At 38.6% G+C, this 16,961-nt stretch overlaps 1 long non-coding RNA gene across 1 annotated transcript in view; it reads left to right on the top strand.

Moving 5' to 3' along the window:
- LOC309606383 overlaps positions 1–16,961 on the top strand; it is an 805,264-nt gene that overhangs the window by 514,995 nt on the left and 273,308 nt on the right. Inside the window, exon 12 of the long non-coding RNA XR_014231787.1 lies at positions 14,137–14,193. This is a non-coding gene — a long non-coding RNA (uncharacterized lncRNA). The remainder of the gene's footprint in view (positions 1–14,136; positions 14,194–16,961) is intronic.

The raw sequence follows: 16,961 nt of genomic DNA, 5'->3' as shown, positions 1-16,961 counted from the left end.
GAAGCCACTGCAATGAGAAGCCCGCATGCTGCAACAAAGAGTAGCCCCCACTGGCCGCAACTAGAGAAAGCCCCCGTGCAGCAGCGAAGACCCAACACAGCCAAAAAAAAAAAAAAAAATTGTATTAAAAAATATATATATGTGCAGTTAGTCATTTGATTATTTTTCTAGTAGATGATTTAAAATCTTTGAATGATAATTGCAATGTTTGTGTCATCTTAACATGGGTATGAGTAGATTGTCTTTTCTCATGAGAGTTCAACCGTTCAAGGGTCTTCCAATGCTGAATAATTTTCAGTTGAATTTTGGACATTTAAATATATGTTCTGAGACTCTGAGTCTTATTTAAACCCAATGGAGAATCTTGATGTTTTTGTTTTAGTAGGCAGTTTACCTGATTAGGGTCATGCTGCAACTTCCAAATCTCCTTCTGTGGGCTGAGATTTCAAAGTCAGTGTAGTTTTCAAAACCATTGTAGAGAGCTTTGCATCTGTTTCCAATGTGCACCACCCAGTGGACAGTGTGGGACCTTAACAGTGGTCTGTCGTTAGTTCAGTTCTCAAAGTCTTAAGTATGCTGTTAATATGTATCAGATTCATGCATCTGTGGCATGGATTTCAGCGCAGAGTTCATAAATAACTTCATGGGATCAATTCTCCAAGCTCCTCTGTTTCTGAAACGTCCCCAGTACTTTGTGGTTCCCCGGAGCCCTCCTTTACAGGTGGATCCCATCGTGTTGGAACTTCAGCACCACTGAAGGGAAAGGAAAATTATCTTCCTTTAAATTTTTGGGTCCTATGAGTTTCCACTATAGACTGCTTGTTCTCTATCTCTATCGCCACCCTCACAAGATTTCTTGAGGGTTAGGGTACAAGGAAATGGAGGGAAAAAAAGAAAAAAATGCAGGATTTCTGCACTATTTCTCTGTGTTAAAGATCCCCTCTCCAGTTCTTCCTCCTAGAGCTAGAGGGGTTTTTCTGGAGCTCTCTTAACACCATGGTGCTCACTTCAAGATTTGGAGCTGAGTTGATTTCAGTCCATTTATATTTAAATTTATATTCTATTTAAAATATTTGTACAGATAAAGTAATAATCTTATAAAAATACAACTGGGAATGATCTCATTTGGTGATTAAAAACAATCTGAGAACTTGTATGAAAGTGTGCAGTGGCTGGACCAAATAGTGCTCTTGCCTGGGCTCCCTCTTGTTGTGTCTGGCTCACCTAACATAACTGGGTGCTCTATCTGGAGATTAGTGGGAAGCTACTGAAAGACTTTAAGAAAGGCATTTGTACTGTAGGAGGCTATTTTGGTGACGCATAGGCGATGCTTTGGAGGGAGAAAGGGTAAATGTGGAAACATCGGTTAGGAGGCTATTTGAGTAATCTGGACAGTGGTAGTCAGAATAATGGCCCCAAAGATATCCAAGTCCTAACACCCAAAACCTGTGAATGTTACCTTATATGGAAAAAGAGACTTTGCAGAAGTGATTAAGGACCTTGGAATGTGGAGATTAACCTGGATTATCCAAATTGCCCAATCTAATCACATGTATCCTTAAACATATAGAGCTTTTCCCAGCTTATTGTTAGAGAAAGATATTAGAGGAGAGCAGCTGGGTCAGAGAGATGCTGGATTACTGTCTTTGAAGATAGAAGAAGGGGACAACAAGCCTAAGAATATGAATGGTCGCTAGAAAGTGAAAGAGGAAAATAAATGGATTCTTTCCTAGAGCCTACTGAAAGGAACACAGTTCTGCTGATCCCTTGATTTGAGCCCAGTGGGACCCACGTCAGACTTCTGACCTATAGAATTGTAAGGAAAAAAATTTGTGTTATTTTAAGCTACTAAGTTTGTGGTAATTTGTCATGGCAACCATAGGAAACTAATTCATAGGCATAAATTGATGGCAACTTAAACAAGGCTACTAGCACTCAAATGGCTGATTGGAAAAATATTTAGGAGGTGGAATTGCTAAGACTTGGTGATAGGTAGAAAATGTGTGAGAGGTAGAGACAGGGCAGAAAGGGTAAGAGTACTCAAAGATTTTTCTCATAGTGGGGTGCTACTGTAACAAATACCAAAAAATGTGATAGTGGCTTTGGAACTGGGTAATGGGTAAAGGCTGGAAGAACCCTTTTGATGTGCATATAAGAAAAGCCTAGATTGCCTTGATGGTGGTATCATTCACTGTGATGGTCACTTAAGAGGAAGAAGAGAAGTTTAGTTTTACATGTGCTGAGTCGGAGAATCCTGAGGTCACCCTAGTGGAGTAGCCAGTTGAATTGATTAGATCTATAAGTTTAGAGCTTAGGAAAGAGATTCTAGGTATAGATTTACAGTGTGGGGAGTAATCAATATATAAATATAACTAAGGTGGATTTTCGTGGGTTGTAGCATCAATGGGTAATTGATAAGGAGAAAACAGCCTGCATAAACAGAACTGCTTTAAATAATTAGCTCTGAAGGAGACAGGGAGATTCTGTATTTGGGAGAATGTTTAGAAAAGGACGTGAGTTGAAGGAGGGTTTGGGGAATGTACTGAGTATGTGTAAATGTTGATTTAAAAGACCATTATGAGAGAGAATATCAAGGCAGGAAAGGGAGAAGAGAATGAGTAGACTGACATATTTGCAGAGGAGGTTGGAATTTGGCATAGGAGGAGATGCTCATCTTCTTCATGAAGAGGCTCTGCTGTTCAATTGTAGAAGGAGGAAATAAGACAATTATGGCATGGACTAATTACCAACAGACAGTAGGCCTTATTAGTCTAAGAATGGCTCTGGAGCCAGGAAGCTGGCATTAAAGTTACTGCAATTCATACAGTAAACGTGGGCTCTCCAGCCAGTTTCTAGGAGGTTTGGCTTTAGGCAAGTTATTTAACCACTGTGTCATTTAGTTTCACCAAATACAACATGCCAATATTAATTAACCCATTTTATTGAGTTAATGTGAATATTAGCTGAGTTATTACCATGTAAAAGGCTTGGAGCAGTGTTTGTACAGAGGAAGCACAATAAATGTTTGCCATTGTTATTAGGTGTTACCATTTTAAGTGCATATTTATTTTTGCCTTTTTATGATGGATTTCCCAATCTAAACTTTACACTTCTGGATGTCATAGCAAGGACACTCTTGACTTGTACAAAACTGTGAAGATATGAACACAACCGTAAACTGGTAGTAGCCTTGAGCACTGTTTTTGGAGCCAGTCTGTCTGACTTGAGTTTACTCTTGGATAACTGATTTGGTATCTGTTTGAAGATAGGAAATAAACTTAACTTCTCCAAAAACTCATCTTAAAAAGTGATGGGACAGGTTTATATGATTTCTCATCATATTTCTAAATCTCATATGCTGTGACTTTATTCCACATGAAATACATAATTAGCAAATAGAATATAACATTATATGAACAAACATAGTTTCTTTCCCAACATAGTTATCCCATATTCTTTTTCTCTAATGCATCCTCTGATGCATCTGATTATGCACAGTTCTGAACAGTTCTTTCTTTAGGCTTTGATGCATACTCTACTTTGATATGATTATATTGCTATATATTATTTATTATGCTCCAGTATGCTGCTTCGTGCTGCATGAAAAGTAGAGGTGAATAAAATGCCTACTCAATTACACTGAAGTAAAAGGGTAAACAAAATTAGGAGATATAAATAAACAGCTCAGAAAATTATTTCTATGATAAAGTTTTGTGTTATTTTTATTGTTTTAATAGTTCCTTCAGTTAGTAAATATCTTCAGGGAACTTTGTGTTATCTCACCTTGATGGAAATGGGGGAGGGTGTAATGATGCAAATATTATAATTACTATTATAATTGCTAAGTGCTGAACAGTTTATACTACTCTTCACATCCATTATTACATTTAATATCTATCACAGTGCAATGAAATAAGGAGGGGCAGCCTTCAGAGAGTATCTTGAACCTAGAAAACCTTCCGTAAATGTTTATTATGGGCTAGTATTATAAGATTATTTATTGTCCTTTAAAAACGCAGATTCAAGGATATAATGATTCCAGTCTGGGATTTCTTATCAACTATGCAGCATTGAGCATGTTGGTTAAATTCTTTGGTCTCAGATTTCTCTTCTCTAGGTTAGATGGAGGATTGGTAAACTCTAAGGTCTGCTCTTTCTATAACATTCTGATGTGGACCACGGTTACTTAAAACTATATCCATAAGTCCTCTTTTTTGACTATAATTTTTGGATTGCCCTGAATCTTCAGGTTGACCATTTTATATGGACAGATTCTGAAATTTAACTATTCTCATTGCTCTTACTATTCGATAGATGGTCAGTAAGAGTATTTTGGAAGACTAAATGAGTTGATACTTGGGGCAGACCAGTGTTACCTGGAGCAACTCTTGCCAATCTATCAGGATAGCTTGGATTGAAATCTTATAGTTACACTACCGTAGCACTTGACACTTGGAAGTGAATAATATTGATGGAATCCAGTCCACATGGTGATTTTAGTTCTCTAAGAAAGTTTTAATCTGCTGAAGAACTTCATATTTCTTTTATGCCTTGGATTGAGAAAGTGACCAGAGAAGTGGTTTTGGATTTTGAGCAAATCCAATGTAGAAAGTAAACTAGAAGGCGGAGATGACCTCAATGTCCCTGAGATCTGGAGAGGGGGACCCTCAGACACTTGCTGAGTGACTGGCTATGTTTATTTGGCCCCAAGACAGCAGTGGCTTTCCTGAACTTCATTATAGATGGGAATTCGGATCAATCTATGCCTTTCCCTAGGCTCTAAATTTCTGTCTTGGGTAGACAATTCTTACATATCAGTACATAGCTGTGAACAAGCCTCTGTTTCACTGCAACTTTTTTTACAATTGCCCATTTACTTATTTAAGACCCATGATGGCAGAGACCATATCTCTCTGATTTTTTGCTTTATTCCTGGCACCTTCCACAATACCTGATGATAGCAGTCACTCAGTAGTCAATTGGTGGGTAAATGTAAAATAAGAATATTTAATAACCCTACTCAGGGGTCAAAGAGATTTCAGCTTTGAAAGGAGCCTTTATTTATTTATGGGTGGGAAAGTGGAGGCTTAGAGTAGTGATGGTGCTTCCTGAAAAAGAGAGGACTGTCACTGTCTCAGTTGGCAAAGCAGAGAATACATTTTCTTTACAAATACCCAGAGCATACAAAATTGGATTATTGCATTTGAATTCCCTGTTTTTAAGATTTCATAAAAGGAAAACTAACCAGATACAGAGCTGAATCAGCAAAATATCAGACGATTTAAAATGGCAGTTGAGAAAGTATGTGAGGAGCATTACAGAAGAGGGAAGGGAAGTGGTGCTGGTTGAGGATTAGCTGAGGCAGTGAAGGGCATGATTTTCGCTGACACAGCAGACACAGCATGAACCAAAGTCAAGGACAGGGGAGAGAGGCAGGAGCTTAGAGATATTCTGTACGAACCTCCAGGCAGGTACCGACAAGGAGATCAAGACATGTTTTTACTGATAAGCAGGGCCAGTGTGAAGGTCAGAACTTTGATCATGAGAAATTTTAATTACTCAGATATTGATCAGAATACCTAGAAACCAACTACAGAAGGGAGAGTTTGAGACAGGGCTGGATTTCTTGGATGCAAACTGGGGGATAAGGCTGCTCTTCCTAGGCTCTGGTCAGTTGCTATTCTAAGTACATCCTAGGAAAAAAGCCAACTATGATAATGGGTTAGACGTTGGGGAATGGCAGTGACCGCAGTATTATTAGACTTTAAATGTTAAGTGAAAGAAGCATTAAAGGAAGTTGATTTTGTAGGAATGTGTGGAAAGCTCTAAGGATTTTTGATGGAAATTTTATAATGTAAAGGGGAAGAGGGAAAGAATATTTAAAGGTGAATTGAAGTGCTTCTTTAAAATCAATAAAGAAAATTAAAACTCTTTAATGACCTTAGACCAGTAAAACAGTCTCAGAGCCAGGACCTGCCCAAGTATATCAGGTGTCTCTCTGGCCTTTGAGAAATTGCTTTTTTTTTTTTTTTAGTTTTCTTTTTTAAAAATTTTTATTGGAGTATAGTTGTTTTATAGTGTTGTGTTAGTTTCTGCTGTATAGCAAAGTGAATCAGTTATACATATATACACCCTTTTTTAAGATTTTTTCCCCATATAGATCATTGACATATACAGATTACTTATATAAAAGAGATAACTAATAAGAACCTACTCTAGCGAGAACTTCCGGGAGAGTGAACACAGGCAGGTGCTGCACGAGTGATGCACTCAGAGAGAGATGGAAGCTTCCAGCTCTTTCCCCATGTGCCTTCCTTTGTTCGTCTCTCCCATCTGGCTGTTCCCTGAGTTATATCTGTTGTAAGAAACAGGTGGCATATAACTTCCTTTCAAATTCACTGAAAGAGAGAAGTTTAAGATTTTCATCAGAGGGACCTTGAAGATGGTGGAGAAGTAAGACGTGGATATCACCTACCTCCCCACAAATGCATCAAAATTACATCTACATGTGGAACAACTCCTAGAGAACACCTGCTGAATGCTGGCAGAAGACCTCAGAATTCCCAAAAGGCAAGAAAATCCCCACGTACCTGGGTAGGGCAAAAGAAAAGAGAAAAAAGAGAGACAAAAGAATAGGGATGGGACCTGCACCTCTGGGAGGGAGCTGTGAAGGAGGAAAAGTCTCCACACACTAGGAAGCCCCTTCACGGGCGGAGACGGGATGTAGGCGGGGGGGTGGGAAGCTTCAGAGCCATGGAGGAGAGCGCAGCAACAGGGGTGCGGAGGGAAAAGCAGAGAGATTCCCGCACAGAGGATAGGTGCTGACCAGCACTCACCAGCCTGAGAGGCTTGTCTGCTCACCTGCCCGGACAGATGGGGGCTGGGAGCTGAGGCTCCAGCTTCAGATGTCAGATCCCAGGGAGAGGACTGGGGTTGGCTGCGTGAACACAGCCTGAAGGGGGCTAGTGTGCCACAACTAGCCTATAAGGAGTCTGGGAAAATGTCTGGACCTGCCTAAGAGGCAAGAAACCATTGTTTCAGGGTGCACAAGGAGAGGGGATTCAGAGCACCATCTAAATGAGCTCCAGAGATGGGTGCGAGCCGTGGCTATCAGGGCGGACACCAGAGATGGACATGAGATGTTAAGGCTGCTACTGCAGCCACCAAGAAGCCTGTGTGCAAGCACAGGTCACTATCCACACCTCCCTTCCTGGGAGCCTGTAGCCCACCACTGCCAGGGTCGCATGATCCAGGGACAGCTTCCCTGGGAGAACACATGGCGCACGTGAGGCTGTTGCAACATTATGCCGGCCTCTGCAGGCTTGCCCCACATTCCAGTTATAACTACCGTACCCCTCCCTCCCCCCAGTATGAGTGAGCCAGAGCCCCCTAATCAGCTGCTGCTTTAACTCCATCCTGTCTGGGTGGGAACAGAAGCCTGAGGGCAACCTACATGCAGAGGTGGGGCCAAAACCAAAGCTGAACCCCAGGAGCTGTGCCAACAAAGAAGAGAAAGGGAAATTTCTCCCAGCAGCCTCAGGAGAAGCAGATTAAATCCCCACAATCAACTTGAGGTGCCCTGCATCTGTGGAATATCTGAATAGACAATGAATCAACCAAAAATTGAGGTGGTGGACTTTGGGAGCAACTGTAGACTTGGGGTTTGCTGTCTGCAACTGATTTGTTTCTGATTTTTATGTTTATCTTAGTATACTTTTTAGCATTTGTTATCATTGGTGGATTTGTTTATTGATTTTGTTTCTCTCTTCTTTTTTGTTTTTATTATTTTTTACTTTTTTATTTTAATAATTTTATTTATTTATTTTAATTATTTTGTTTTATTTTTTATTTTTTTTTCTTACATTTTCTCTCCCTTTTCTTCTGACCTGTGTAGCTGACTGGGTCTTGGTGCTCCGGACTGGTGTCAGGCCTGAGCCTCTGAGGTGGGAGAGCTGAGTTCAGAACATTGGACCACCAGAGGCCTCCCGGCCCCAAGTGATATCAATCAGCGAGAGCTCTCCCAGAGATCTCTGTCTCAATGCTAAGACCCAGCACCACCCAACGGCCAGCAAACTTCAGTGCTGGATGCCCCATGACAAACAACTAGCAAGACAAGAACACAACCCCACCCATTAACAGAGAGGCTGCCTAAAATCATACTAAGTTCACTGACACCCCAAAACACACCACTGGACGCAGCCCTGCCCACCAGAAAGACAAGGTCCAGCCCCACCCACCAGAACACAGGCACCAGTCCCCTCCACCAGGAAGCCTACACAACCCACTGAAGCAACATTACCCACTGGGGGCAGACATCAAAACAATGGGAACTATGAACTTTCAGCCTGTGAAAAGGAGACCCCAAACACAGTAAGTTAAGCAAACAGGGAAGACAGAAAATATGCAGCAGATGAAGGAGCAAGGTAAAAACCTACCAGACCAAACAAATGAAGAGGAAATAGGCAGTCTACCTGAAAAAGAATTCAGAATAATGATAGTAAAGATGATCCAAAATCTTGGAAATAGAATGGAGAAAATACAAGAAATGTTTAACAACGACCTACAAGAACTAAAGAGCAAAGAAACAATGATGCACAACACAGTGAATGAAATTAAATATTCTTTAGAAGGAAACAATAGCAGAATAACTGAGGCAGAACGGATAAGTGACCTGAATGATAAAATAGTGGCAATAACTACTGCAGAGCAGAATAAAGAAAAAAGAATGAAAAGAATTGAGGACAGTCTTAGAGACCTCTGGGACAACATTAAACGCACCAACATTCAAATTATAGGGGTCCCATAAGAAGAAGAGAAAAAGAAAGGGACTGAGAAAATATTTGAAGAGATTATAGTTGAAAACTTCCCAAACATGGGAAAGGAAATAGTCAGTCAAGTCCAGGAAACGCCGAGAGTCCCGTACAGGATAAGTCCAAGGAGAAACACACCAAGGCACATATTAATCAAACTATCAAAAATTAAAGAAAAAATATTAAAAGTAGCAAGAGAAAAGCAAAAAATAAAATACAAGGAATCCCCATAAGGTTAATAGCATATCTTTCAGCAGAAACTCTGCAAGCCAGAAGAGAGTGGCAGGACATATTTAAAGTAATGAAAGGGAAAGACCTACAACCAAGATTATTCTACCAGGAAGGACCTCATTCAGATTTGACGGAGAAATTAAAACCTTTACAGACAAGCAAAAGTTGAGAATTCAGCACCACCAAACCAGCTTTGCAACAAATGCCAAAGAAACTACTCTAGGCAAGAAACACAAGAGAAGGAAAAGCCCTACAAAACCAAACCCAAAACAATGAAGAAAATGATAATAGGAACATACATATCGATAATTACCTTAAATGTAAATGGATTAAATAATCCAACCAAAAGTCACAGACTGGCTGAATGGATACAAAAATGAGACCCGTATATATGCTGTCTACAAGAGACCCACTTCAGACCTAGGGACACATACAGACTGAAAGTGAGGGGATGGAAAAAGATATTCCATGCAAATGGAAATAAAAAGAAGGCTGGAGTAGCAATACTCATATCAGACAAAATAGACTTTAAAAGAAAGACTATTACAAGAGACAAAGAAGGACACTACATAATGATCAAGGGATCAATCCAAGAAGAAGATACAACAACTGTAAATATTTATGCACCCAACACAGCAGCACCTTAATACATAAGGCAAATGATGACAGCCATAAAATGGGAAATCAACAGTAAAACAATCAGAGTAGGGGATTTTAACACCCCACTTTCACCAATGGACAGATCATCCAAAATGAAAATAAATAAGGAAACACAAGCTTTAAATGACACATTAAACAAGATGGACTTAATTGATATTTATAGGACATTCCATCCAAAAACAACAGAATACACTTTCTTCTCAAGTGCTCATGGAACATTGTCCAGGAGAGATCATATCTTGGATCACAAATCAAGCCTTGGTAAACTTAAGAAAATTGAAGTCATGTCAAGTATCTTTTCCCCTCACAATGCTATGAGACTAGATATCACTTACAGGAAAACAAACTGTAAAGAATACAAACACATGGAGGCTAAACAGTACACTACTAAATAACCAAGAGATCACTGAAGAAATAAAAGTGGAAATCAAAAAATACCTAGAAACATATGACAATGAAAACACAATGACCCAAAACCTATGGGATGCAGCAAAATCACTTCTAAGAGGGAAGTTTAGAGCAATACAATCCTACCTCAAGAAATGAGAAACATCTCAAACAAACTAACCTTACACCTAAAGCAATTAGAGAAAGAAGAACAAAAAACCCCAGAGTTAGCAGAAGGAAAAGAATCATAAAGATCAGATGAGAAATAAATGAAAAGGAAATGAAGGAAACAGTAGCAAAGATCAATAAAACTAAAAGCTGGTTCTTGAGAAGATAAGCAAAATTGATAAACCACTAGCCAGACTCATCAAGGAAAAAGAGAGAAGACTCAAATCAATAGAATTAGAAATGAAAAAGAAGAACAACTGACCTTGCAGAAATACAAAGAATCATGAGGGTTTACTACAAGCAACTATATGTCAATTAAGTGGACAACCTGGAAGAAATGGACAAATTCTTAAAAAAGCACAACCTTCTGAGACTGAACCAGAAAGAAGTGGAAAATATAAACAGACCAGTCACAAGCACTGAAATTGAAACTGTGATTAAAAATCTTCCAGCAAACAAAAGCCCAGGACCAGATGGCTTCACAGGCGAATTCTATCAAACATTTAAAGAAGAGCTAACACCTATCCTTCTCAAACTCTTCCAAAATATAGCAGAGGGAGGAACACTCCCAAACTCATTCTACGAGCCCACCATCACCGTGATACCAAAACCAGACAGAGATGTCACAGAGAAGGCCAATATCACTGATGAACATTGATGCAAATATCCTCAGCAAATACTAGCAAACAGAATCCAACAGCACCTTAAAAGGATCATACACCATGATCAAGTGGGGTTTATCCCAGGAATGCAAGGATTCTTCAATATACACAAATCAATCAATGTGATACACCATATTAACAAATTGAAGGATATAAACCATATGATCATCTCAACAGATGCAGAAAAAGCCTCTGAAAAATTCAACACCCATTTATGATAAAAACTCTCCAGAAAGTAGGTGCAGAGGGAACTTACCTCAACATAATAAAGGCCATATATGACAAACCCACAGCCAACATCATCCTCAATGGTGAAAAACTGAAACCATTTCCTCTAAAATCAGGAACAAGACAAGGATGCCCACTCTCACCACTATTATTCAACATAGTTTTGGAAGTTTTAGCCACAGCAGGCAGAGAAGAAAAAGAAATAAAAGGAATCAAAATTGGAAAAGAATAAGTAAAACTGTCACTGCTTGCAGATGACGTGATACTATACATAGAGAATCCTAAAGATGCTACCAGAAAACTACTAGAGCTAATCAATCAATTTGGTAAAGTACCAGGATACAAAATTAATTCACAGAAATCTCTTACATTCCTATACACTAATGACGAAAAATCTGAAAGAGAAATTAAGGAAAGACGCCCATTTACCATTGCAACAAAAAGAATAAAACACCTAGGAATAAACCTACCTAAGGAGACAAAAGACCTGTATGCAGAAAACTTTAAGACACTGATGAAAAAAATTAAAGATGAAACAAACAGATGGAGAAATATACCATGTGCTTGGATTGGAGGAATCAACATTGTGAAAATGACTATACTACCCAAAGCAATGTACAGATTCAATGCAATCCCTATCAAACTACCACTGGTATTTTTCACAGAACTAGAACAAGGAATTTCACAACTGGTATGGAAACACAAAAGACCCCGAATAGCCAAAGCAATCTTGAGAAAGAAAAACAGAGCTGGAGGACTCAGGCTCCCTGACTTCAGACTATACTACAAAGCTGCAGTAATCAAGACAGTATGGTACTGGCAAAAAAACAGAAATATACATCAATGGAACAGGATAGAAAGCCCAGAGATAAACCCATGCACATATGGTCACCTTATCTTTGATAAAGGAGGCCAGAATATACAGTGGAAAAAAGACAGCCTCCTCAATAAGTGGTGATGGGAAAACTGGACAGCTACCTGTAAAAGAATGAAATTAGAACACTTCCTAACACCATACACAAAAATGAACTCAAAATGGATTAAAGACCTAAATGTAAGGCCTGAAACTCTAAAACTCTTAGAGGAAATCATAGGCAGAACACTCTATGACATAAATCACAGCAAGATCCTTTTTGACCCACCTGCTAGAGAAATGGAAATAAAAACAAAGATAAACAAATGTGGCCTAATGAAACTTAAAACCTTTTGCACAGTCATGGAAACCATAAACAAAACGAAAAGACAACCCTCGGAATGGGAGAAAATATTTGCAAAATGAAACACCTGACAAAGGATTAATCTCCAAAGTATACAAGCAGTTCATGCAGCTCAATATCAAAAATCAAGCAACCCAATCCAAAAATGGGCAGAAGATCTAGTTAGACAGTTCTCCAAAGAAGATATACAGATTGCCAACAAACACATGAAAGGATCCTCAACATCACTAATCATTAGAGAATTGCAAATCAAAACGACAATGATGTATCACCTCACACCAGTCAGAATGGCCATTATCAAAAAATCTACAAACAATTAGTGCTGGAGAAGGTGTGGTGAAAAGGGAACCCTCTTGCACTGTTGGTGGGAATGTAAATTGATACAGCCACTATGGAGAACAGTATGGAGGCTCCTTAAAAAACTAAAATAGAACTACCATACAACCCAGCAATCCTACCATTGGGCATATACCCTGAGAAAGCCATAATTCAAAAAGAGTCATGTACCACAATGTTCACTGCAGCTCTATTTACAATAGCCAGGACATGGGAGCAACCTAGGTGTCCATTGACAAATGAATGGATAAAGAAGATGTGGCACATATATACAATAGAATATTACTCAGCCATAAAAAGAAACGAAATTGAGTTATTTGTAGTGAGATGGATAGACCTAGAGTCTCATACAGAGTGAAGTAAGTCAGAAAAACAAATACCATATGCTAACATATATATATTGAATCTAAAAAAAAAGAGGTTCTGATGAACCTAGTGGCAGGACAGGAATACAGATGCAGACATAGAGAATTGACTTGAGGATACTGGGTGGGGAAAGTGTAGGCTGGGACAAAGTGAGAGAGTAGCATTGATATATATACACTACCAAATGTAAAATAGATAGCTAGTAGAAGCAGCTACATAGCACAGGGAGATCAGCTCGGTGCTTTGTGACCACCTAGAGGGGTGGGATAGGGAGGTAGGAGGGAGATGCAAAAGGGAGGGGATATGGGGATATATCTTTACATATAGGTGATTCATTTTGTTATACAGCAGAAACTAACACAGTATTTTAAGGCAATCATACTTCAATAAACATGTTAAAAAAAAAAAAAAGAACCTACTGTATAGCACAGGGAACTCTGCTCAGTACTCTGAAAAGCTGCTTTTTATGACTTTACACGTGTGGTTGAGTGAATGGGCTTTTATTAGGGTTTTGGTCTCAGTGGGTAGTACCATATCAACAAAGATATACTAATATATGTCTTTGAAATTTTTTGCTAGACTTTGTAATGGCCCTGTAACTATGCTTCTTCTCCAAGCCTTGCCTCCCTATAAGTATAGCTTCTTCAAAGATGCAGAATGCTGTTTCTAAAACAGGTTTGGTAGTTTCACTCCTGTGTTGAGCTTTCATCATCTTGTATAGCAAAGACAATTCTTTACAATTTGGTCTTCACTCACTTCTTTGATCTCAATGTTTGCTGCTCTTCCCTTACATGAATCCTGCATTCTAGCCATGCATAAATCTTTTTTACTTTAGAATATATTTTTGTTTTTACTTTTTACTTTGGAATAAAATTAGATTTACAGAAACTTTGTGAAGATCGAGTAGAATTTAAATATACCCCCACCAGCTTTTCCTGTACTTAGCATCTTACACTACCGTGGTATATCTGTCAAAACCGAGAAACAAATATTGTTACATTACTGATAAACTTTATGCTTCATGTATAGATTTGCAGCAGCTTCTCCATTAATGTCCTTTTTATCTTCTAGGGTCCCATCGAGGATACCGCATTGCATTTAATCATAACATCTCCTTAGTCTCCTCTGGTAAGTAACTATTTCTCAGATTTTTCTCATTTTTTATGACCTTGAGAATTTTGAGGAGTACTGGTATTCTGTAGAATGTCTGTCAATTTGGGTTTGTTTGATGTTTTTCCTCATGGTTAGACTGGAGTTATAGGGTTTTGTAAAGAATACCACAGAGGTGACAAGCCCTGCTCATCACATCATATCAAGGGGAACATGCTATCAACATAACTTATCACTGTAATGTTAACCTGGACCTCTTGCTTAAGGTAGTGTTTGTCAGGTTTCTTCACTGTAAAGTTACTAATGTCCTCTTTCTATACTCTCTTCTTTGCAAGTGAGTCACTAAGTCAGCCTACACTCAAGGGTGAGGGAAAGATTAAGCTCCACCTCCTGAAGGGAACAGTATACCATTTATTATTTGGAATTCCTCTGTAAAGGCAATTTATCTCCTTTCCCTTATTTATTTATTTATTTGTTTGTTTGTTTATTTACTGGCTTAGTCAATAAAGTATTTATATCAGCATGATCTTATGAATATTCAGCTTCTACTTTGGATTATAATCCAATACTACATTATTTATTTTGTTGCTCAGTGTGTTCCAGCTTTGGCCACTGGGAGCTTGAAATCGTTGGCTCAACTTTCGAATAGCTGGATTAATAAAGACTGGTGTTTTACCAGTAATGAAACCGGCTCAGGCCTGCCTAAGCCAAAGAAGAAATTTGTTAGACATAGGAGCATCCCCAGAACCTTTGAGCTAGAATACACCTAGGTCTCTGAAAGACTGAAATGGATATTTAGAAGGCAGTCAGGACCCCTACTTCTCTCTTCTGCTTTATTCGCCATGTCTAATTCATTTTTTTCTCCCTTTGCAACCTCAGACCACATGGTGGGACATAGCTGCTACTACAGAGCTACTGACTTCATGTGTTTAAGTTACAGTTACATAAGGAGAGTGATATGCCTTTTTTAAGGCCCCACATCAAATTATTTGGAAAAGAAATTGTATTGCCTAACTTAGTTTAAATGTGCACTTTTGGTCCAAGAAGCTATGGCCGGGAGTGTGGTGTGGGTCATGAAGTCCAAACTTGTCTCTAGGGATCCACACCTGTGTCAGTGTCATAGATTAGGGAGGCCTTTCCTAAGTAAGTGTGTATTGTTTTGAGCTTTCCAGGCACCAATAAAGGGTCCACTGTAAACGTATGTGGCCTTAGAATGCTGCTTCCTCTACCTTAAATTCACTTTTACCTTTGATTTGCACAGAAGGCTCCCATCAATCATTACTTCTAGGATATCATCTCTGTCCAACTATTTCTCATAGTTATACTCATGTGATCACCTACAAAATTTTATTATTAATAAATATATTTATTATTTATTATACAGTACCTATGTACATATTTTTTCTCAAGATTCTAAGCCTCCTGAGGAAGCTTTCATGTGTAGTTCATTTTAACATCTCTAAGATCTAATATAGTCTTTAGAACATTATAGGTTCAATAAATGGTTTTTGAATGAATAAATGACCAAGTATTAGTAAGATATGTATTAAACTATGGTAAGGCTGAAGACACTGAAACTAAAGTGCAAAATTAATGAGCTTTAGTTAAAAATATATTAATATTTGCTGATAAAACAGTTAAAGAGACGATTTTCTCTCTACCACTCCTCGCAAAGAAACCTTAGAAAATAGGATGGCTTAAAAGAAAACCGCAGCTCTTCAGTAATGGGAAGAATTGGGAAGATTCAAAGGCAAGTGAGCGGAACACATTTTTAAGAGACAAGTGGAAGTGAAAGAAAGTAAAAAACAGAGTATTAATTTGCAGGGCCCAATTCAATCAGCAAGAAAAGATTTCTCGAATGTATTTGTAGGAGACAGACGGTAAAGAGAAAATTGGTTTGCTGAAAAATGAGAATGGGGAATTAGAGACATAGGCTAAGCAAAGGGAAATTTGTTCAACAGCTGTATTTTGCTTTGGTCTTTACAGATCTAAGAGGAGATAAGGGATCACTTAGAATAGAAACTGTTGCTCTTCTTTTAAAGTAGACAAGCCACAGCTGAGGATGGATAAATGTCTAAGAAGAAGGCAGTTGAAAGAAACACATTCAAACTCTACCAAGTCTGTCCAGACTCATTGAATTAATGATGGTGGCCCTCATCTCAGGCACTCATCCTTGGTCTTATCTGGTTTCTTGACTTTTCAGTCACCTATCAATAATCCACTGTGGTTTTAGGAACCCCACTTGGAATTCTCAACCTGCTGTATTTTACCTAAGACCATAATGTTGTACTGGAAAGAGTACAGACTGATGAGTTAGAGGAACTGAAATTCTATCCTTGAGTTGGAGATAGGAATTTGGATTACAGTAGCATGTCATTTTATGTTAAAACATTGACAGTAGAAAAGGTTAGCTAACAAAATCTTAGGTAGTAAAATGAGCAATAGGCCAAGGGAGAATTAAGGGGAATACCGGCACTTTAGGATCAGGAAGAGGGAGAGGGCATCAAAGTAAGGAGATTAGAAAAGAATGGTTCGGGACATAAGAGGAGTATAAGAATGTGTTATCACAGACAAAGAGGGACGAGAGAGTCTCAAGTAAGAGAAAGTATTCAACAGAATCAAATGCTGTAAAAGGATTAGGTGAATTCAGTTTTTAAAAGGTCCTTTATATTGAATACTGTTATATCCATTTTGAGGGTATTATTTTGGGTTATCTTTTTTATGAGACCCATGACTTTGCTTTGATTTTATTTTTATTTTTATTGAAACAACCTATTTTTCCAAGA

This window comes from Balaenoptera borealis, assembly GCF_965194805.1.
Source record: "Balaenoptera borealis genome assembly, chromosome: 11".
In the NCBI taxonomy this organism is placed as follows: Eukaryota; Metazoa; Chordata; class Mammalia; order Artiodactyla; family Balaenopteridae; genus Balaenoptera; species Balaenoptera borealis.
Note: the sequence above shows the minus strand (reverse complement) of the source record. Positions and strands in the feature narration are given on the sequence as shown.